The sequence below is a fragment of the Oreochromis niloticus genome, linkage group LG3 (genome assembly GCF_001858045.2).
Source record: "Oreochromis niloticus isolate F11D_XX linkage group LG3, O_niloticus_UMD_NMBU, whole genome shotgun sequence".
NCBI lineage: Eukaryota > Metazoa > Chordata > Actinopteri > Cichliformes > Cichlidae > Oreochromis > Oreochromis niloticus.
This window is the reverse complement of record NC_031967.2, coordinates 74,441,928-74,449,602: the sequence shown is the minus strand read 5'-3', so window position 1 is coordinate 74,449,602 and position 7,675 is coordinate 74,441,928.

Here is a 7,675-nt window from a genome sequence, read left to right as displayed (position 1 = left end):
ATTATTGACACATTTAATTAATTATTTATGTATTTCACATTTTAATTAATTATTGACACATTTAATTAATTATTTCATGATATATTTATTTATTTCATTTTGGCAGTCCTGGCGCCTGGCTCTCATCATGAATTAATTTTATCTGTCAGCCTCACCCATCAAACTCAGGGGGCGGGGTTAACGCTGATCGACTCAAAACCATTGCTTTGGCCTGGTGGCCATTGTTTTTAGCCCACAACAACCGGCAGAACTGAACTTTGAAAAACCCTGTTTGTGTGTCACCAAATACCGTTTTAATATTTTTTTAGCCGAGAATGTAGTGGTTTAATCTTCATATGTCTGATCGGTTTGTCAAGATACAGCCTCTTTGCAAAAGTGCTTCGATGATTTCGGAGATGTCTGCCCAGTCTCACGGCAAAGCGTGGGATAGACCCGCTCGCCTCGCAAGCAATCGAGCTGTTGTTACCGCCGACAAAGCGCAGGCCCCGGTACACAGCTGCAATAACCCCCGCTGACACTGACTTCTTTTTCTGAGGTTATATTTATCGGGGTGTTATTTCCTGATGTTCGTATGTGTCCTACGTGTTTCAGTCGCCAATTCTGAATTATAACTAACATTAAAAACATGTTTAAGGAGGAGAGAGAGGAAATAAATTCGATTAACAGCTGATGTTTGGGTTTCTGTTCAGTAATCAGCGTGACCTGTGTATAAACGTATAAAAGAGAAAACGTTGGTGTTTCCGTCATGTAGTAACTGCTGGCTTTAACTGTACAAAGGTTGTTCGACACTATGAAACACATACAGACTTCATGATGTTCGGCTAATATTTTTATTGTGAATATTAATCATGAGGGTGACCTGTACACCACGGAGCAAGATCAGCATCTCTCCACGATATCTTCAGATCTCTGAGTTAACACAGAGTTTCCCAGCTGACTATCTAACTGTCATCTACGAATATGTCACGGGTCATATCAATATGATTTTACAGAAAAGCATCCTTAATACTGCCAACTATTCCAGAGACGTGAAAATCTACAGCATAAAGAACACAAAAATATAGCAGTCTAACGCAACACTGTAACAGAGATGAACCGTCAGTTTGTCGCAGATCAAAGTGGAATGAAAGTGATTGGTTGAACAGGTGTTCGTGATCTGTGTTATCTGCATTTTCATCAGTGTAAGAGACTCAGCAGCAGATTAGACTAACAGTTATACATTTAATAAATTACCAAATGAATCCACGATCGAACCTGTTCCGACAGTTTGAGTTTGTGTTCCCTCAGCTGCAGACTCGCTGCTGTTTAAATGTTTGAGAGGAAGATTAGATATAAAGCAAACATCAAACAGACTCAGTCTGCGGTCACATTTGATATGAGGCCAGCACGGATATTGGCTGTGTCCTGTTTTAAGATCATACATGTAAAATTGTTGTCTGACCTCCGTCGATCCAGCCGCTCAGAGTCCGTGGTTACCATGGTTACTGCATAAGCAGCTATAATGTAAACATTACGCAGCATGGGTGTTTATGTTTTTCATTGCAAAAGAACTGTCTGAATGGTTAACTGACGTTAACTTGGATAAATTATAGTTAAGGAGTATCACAGATAACGCCCATGTGAGCTGCTGAAATCAGTAGGCTATTACTGAAATACACGTGCTATATCATAAACTACGATATAAATAGGGAGGTCCTATTAACATGTTTAGTTTTAAAGGACACCTTCCTGCCTTTAGTCTCATTCATGAGCAGTATTAGTTTTCTTCTAACATCCAGAAGTCTGCACGATGTGTTTCACAGTTTGTAACAAACCTTTTACAGTTAAACATAACATGACCGAAAAAGCAAAAAAAAAAAAAAAAAAAAAAAAGAGAGAGAGAGAGAGAGAGAGAGAAATCACACAAATTATATGTTAAGCTCATTTATTTTTAGTTAAGGAAACTCTAAAAATTCTAACATAGCTGGTGCTTAGAATACAGTTAAATAACTATTAAAAACAGATGATATAATATTTCTGTCCAGGTTGCAGTCTTCATCTTGAACATGCTGTTGCAAACTCTGCTCCTCTCGGTGGAAATGCGCCTTCTCTTTCCTCTTTGTATAAAAACATTTTAAAAGTCAGTTTAATCTCAAAATTCACTGTTAAATCCGAAACACACCAGATAAAGAAAAGCGAATAGTTCAGTCTAACACATGTGCCAGTGAACCATTAAACGTCTGTAAAACTCTGCAGTTATGAAACATAACTTTAATTTGAGCCAAACCGATTTGCTCAGTTGTAAATAAAACAGCGAAGTAAACGTGACCCGACAGACAAAACCTGAGTGAATTAAGTCCAGCGTTTAACCACTGAGAGCTAAAACTCAGGTGAGGTTTCAAAGCTGTGTGCAGGTAATTGGACATCAGCTGCCGATAAAGTGGCTTCGCCTATAAAGTCCTCTGTAAGGAAACAAGCTCCAGCAGCTCTGCGCTCGGGAAAAATACTATATTTACTTATGTTGTGCAGAAAAATGCGCTGACATTGCGTTATATCAAGCACCGGCTGCCCAGTTAAACTGTGACTATCACCAGGTAACGTGGGCGTGTTTCTTGAATTAGCAGCAGGTGTTAAACAGCTGACAGGTGAGGAGGACGCATGCAGGTAAACTGAGGGCCTGCTGAGCTGATCGCTGGTGTCCTGAGAAACATGTCAGCTCGTTCTTTATGTTACAGAAGCACAGAGACACAAGACCAGGCGGAAAGAGACGATCGTTCGGTGAAAATGCGAATCTGCGAATGCAACATGTGGAACACGGAGAGTGGGATATGTAAACAAACCGGTTGACGTAACCCCCTCGGTGCACTCTGCATGCTGATTGTTAGCAGAGCTACTGAAATCTCTGAAAACATCTGAGCACTTTTGCAAACATGTTCTATGTTGATAACCTGACCAGACATGTGAAGATTACAGCGCGACATTCGCGTGTAGTTGGTGACAGAAAAACGGGGTATTTTAAAACTACACCACCACCATTGCTGCCTGTGATTTGAAACGCATTCTGGGATACCTGGCTGCCTCAAGTCTACAGAAGCAATCGATTATCTAGGATCGACCTGTTTTGACTTACATTGCACGGCAACCAATCAAATGTTAGAGAAGCTGCATGGGCAGCGTTAACCCCGCCCCGTGAGTTTGATGGGTGAGTCTGACAGATAAAATTAATTCATGATGAGAGCCAGGCGCCAGGACTGCCAAAATGAAATAAATAAATATATCATGAAATAATTAATTAAATGTGTCAATAATTAATTAAAATGTGAAATACATAAATAATTAATTAAATGTGTCAATAATTAATTAATTAAATGTGTCAATAATTAATTAAAATATGAAATACATAAATAATTAATTAAATGTGTCAATAATTAATTAATTACATGTGTCATAACTATTTATTTAATTAATTAATTCCCATTTTAATTAATTATTGCCACATTTAATTAATTATTTAATGGTGTATTTAAGTAATTCATTATGGCAGTCCTGGCGTTCCATATAGGTGAAGGTGTAACAGTTGCTATTGTAATGCAGTGTATCACCACATGGCGGCGCCTTCTGTCTCATGACTGGTGTATCACCCCCTTTTTGTTCTTCTTCGTACTCTCCCTGTAATGGATGCTCCCGTGTGTACGCGGACTAGTGTGCTCTTTAGTAATGTGTGGTAGAGGTGGCACCTTTATTTTTGATATTGTAAATAAATAAGTACTTTTGGAAAGTCAGAAGCTGTTGCTCATTCGCTATCCACCTGCACACCTCCGCGGCTGGCTTCATCTCCACCGCACGTTACAACTGGCGCCCGAACTTTTTCCCTTGGACTTCAGACGATTTTTGTATCCCGCCGGGGATTCTTCTCTTCTAGCACGTGAACTGTCTCGGAAATCTTCTCAGTTTTGCGGACGCTCGGACGTTTTCCCCAGCCGTGGCTGCAGCCTCAGCTCGGGTGGGACCCGACTAATTTCTGGATACCGCGGTGTGCCGCTGCTCCGCTTGGAAAAAAGAAAAAGAGAGAAGCTGACTCTGCGTCGCGAATGGACTCTGTGGATCTGTTATTCGGACATGCTGTTGTTTTCGTCTTCTAAGGATTAATTCTTCTGTGGGGAGCCTGGAAATGAACGTTTCTGCTGGCTTTTCATTCCCCTTTCCCTCTGCTGAGACTAGACGGACTGTAGCTCATGTAAGTGATAACTTGGCCGACTACAACTGTTAGTGCTGCTCTTCGGCTCAGTATAACGAAACGATTTAAAACTAATCTTGCATTGAGCTCTAGTGTTGCAGACATGCTATTGTAATAACATGGTTGTGATCACTTCAGTCTAATTTTAGTTGTTGGGTGACGTTTTCATATGTGGTTTTTCCAAATTTAGTCTTGAACGGCACTTTTGCAGTTTTGTCTTTGTAGTCTGACCTAACTGACTCTTTTACTGTGATATAAATGACTGTGCTGTGCGCTGGAGAGGCTTAATTTTTTTGAAATCGCAATGGCACACTACCCAGATGACTCTGACTCAGACATGGAACTTACCTCATTACCAATGTGCCAGATAGTTGACAATGTAACTCCTAGCCTTAGCCAACAAGTGGTGGAATTAAGAACTGAGGTGAATAGGCTTAGTGACTGTTTACGTGACTCACTGAACATACAGCAGAGTTTACTGAAGCAGTGGGACCAACTCACGACGGGGAACTCTCCCCCTCCTGCAGTCCCACAGTCTCCTGTTTTCCCGATGGCCACATCGACACCTCATGTTCCTGCGAGGGACAAAACTGAACCCACCAACAGTACCAATCCGTTCCTGCCCAGCAACCCATTTCAACCTACAAATCCTTTCCTCCCGTCTCACTCACTCGAGCTCAGCAGCACTTCCAGAGTGATTGCGGCAGCTTTACATCACGCCAAACTGGAGCCTCCTGTGTATGCTGGGGATGACAAAGTGCAACCTGAGGACTGGTTAAATGCAGTTGGCACATACAAAGCCTCATTGAACCTAACTGATGGGCAATTGCTAAACGAACTGCCACACTTTCTTGCAAAAGAGCCCGGGAAATGGTTCAAGGCATTGAGCTCCCACATCACGTCATGAGCTCAATTCTGTCAGCTGTTTAAGACAGTTTTTCTGCCCTCCGACAGCCAAGAACGCATCCTGAGAGGGATATTGGATCGTGTTCAGGCTCAGGACGAACCACTCCCAACCTTTGTTGCCCACATGTTGAGTGAGTTTGATAAACTGAAGAGCCCTCCACCTGAAAAAGACAGAATCGACCTAATTAGTAAACATGCTCTTGAAAAATACAGAGTTGCCCTGTATGGTGCTAATGTCACTTCTGTAATGGACCTGCTGCTGCATGCTCATGAGCTTCACTCAGTGCTTGGACCGCATAGACCACAGCCTCCTTCGTGTGGCAGAGAAAACTATAAGCCTGAACCTTACTGCTTCAAATGCTCTCAGCCAGGGTTCACTACACGCACCTGCCCAAACTGTAACACCCAACCTCATTTGCCACAACGACCCTCAAACTCCGCTAGGCATGGCCCGGTCCAGCTATTGCCGGCGCCTGGCCCTCTGACCCAGGCCACGAAAGGTTGGAATTAAGCAGCACTGCATCCCAGCCGCAATACAAGCAGTCGGGAAACTCCAGGGGGGGGAGGACATTTCACAGAGGCCAGCCTTCCCCCAGTTACTAACGGAGCCTCACATGCCCCATTCACTGCAGGGTGGACACAGTCTTGGACACTTGGAAGACAATTTTTCACAAGTCCACTGGAATACTCCACTAAGAACAAAAGTGAACTTCAATGCTTCATCTGTGGATGCTACCCTCGACACGGGCGCTTCCCTCTCAGCTGTACGACCAGATCTCATTCAAGTAAATGACTCTTACCCCAGAAACACAAGTGAGTGGAATGGTCCTGCAGTTCACCTCGCCAATAATGCTCCCTGCATCCCTGAGGGTGTTATTTGGCTCAATATTGGATTCATGAACAAGAACTTTTACCAGCGTTTTGCAATAATACCAGATTTGTCTTCTCCTTTCATTCTGGGAATGGATTTTATGGCAAGAGCTTCTGTTTCTATTCACATTCCCACTAGAACAGTCTGCATTGAGGACATCCCCTGCCCACTCGCAGACGATGAAGAGGACCTTCCAAATGATTACTTGCATTCGCCTGGAACACTGATGTCTTTAGACTTGATTCGCTCAGACTTAACAGCCAAACTGTCTGAAGCAAGTCTCTCAGAGAGCGACAAGGATGCTTTACTCAATCTGCTCAGCAAGTTTAGCTCCTTGTTTGATGGTCATCTTGGTCGAACGGCTCTCACTGAGCACGCCATAGAGACTGGCAATGCAACACCTGTCAATCTCCCACCCTATCGCACATCACCTGCTAAGAAACGTGTGATTGAAGAACAAGTGCAACAAATGTTGAAGGACAACATCATTGAACCTTCCACAAGCCCTTGGGCAGCTCCTGTGGTCATTGTCAATAGAGCGGCCGCGGAACCAAGGTTTTGTGTGGACTTTCGAGGGCTCAACCAAGTTACCCGAAAAGACTCTTATCCCCTGCCTCGTGTGGATGAGTCTTTGGACTTTCTGGCACGGGGAAAGTTTGTCACAACATTGGACTTAGCGCGAGGCTATTGGCAGGTTGCTGTAGCAGAAGACTCCAAGCCTAAAACTGCTTTCATCTCTCACTGTGGTCTCTTCCAGTTCCGGGTGCTGCCCTTTGGGCTCTGCAACGCACCTGCAACTTTTCAGAGGCTCATGAACTCTGTGCTTGCTGGCCTCATTTACAAAACATGCGCAGTCTACCTGGATGACATTGTTATCGCCTCACCTACCTTTGAGCAGCACTTGGTGGATCTTGAGGAGGTGCTGGGCAGACTCCAGGCTGCTGGCTTGTCCTTGAAGCTCAAAAAGTGTCAATTCTGCCTCGATGAATTCACCTTTCTCGGGTACCGCATCACATCATCAGGTGTTAAACCCGATCCAGACAAAGTAAAGGCGGTCAAGGAGTTTGATACCCCAACCTCGGTGAAACACGTCCGTCAGTTCCTTGGCTTGACTGGCTATTATCGGCGCTTCATTCAGAATTATGCCCGCCATGCTGAACCTCTTCATGCCATCACCAGAAAGGACAATGCTTTCCACTGGGACGACAGATGTCAAAGAGCCATGGACACTTTGAAAGACCATGTCACATCAGCCCCGATCCTGTCATTTCCAGACTTCGACCGTCCCTTTTCCATTCACGCTGATGCATGTGACATTGGTCTTGGGGCAGCATTGATGCAAAAGGATGACAAGGGTCGTGAGTATGTTGTGGCTTTTGCTAGTCGCTCCCTTCACAAAGCTGAACTCCCCTACTGCACTTCGGAGAAGGAGTGCCTTGCTGTGATATGGGCCCTGGAACACTTCCGCCCATACGTTGAAGGTGTTCATGTTACTATCTTCACTGACCACAACAGTCTCAGGTGGCTCATGTCTCGTCAAAACCCAACGGGCCGACTCGCCCGCTGGTCACTTCATTTGCAGGACTTTGATTTCACAATAGTGCACAAACCTGGTGCACAAAACAAAGTTCCCGACGCACTGTCACGCCACCCTTTGCCTCTGACCTCTGACAGGCCTACGG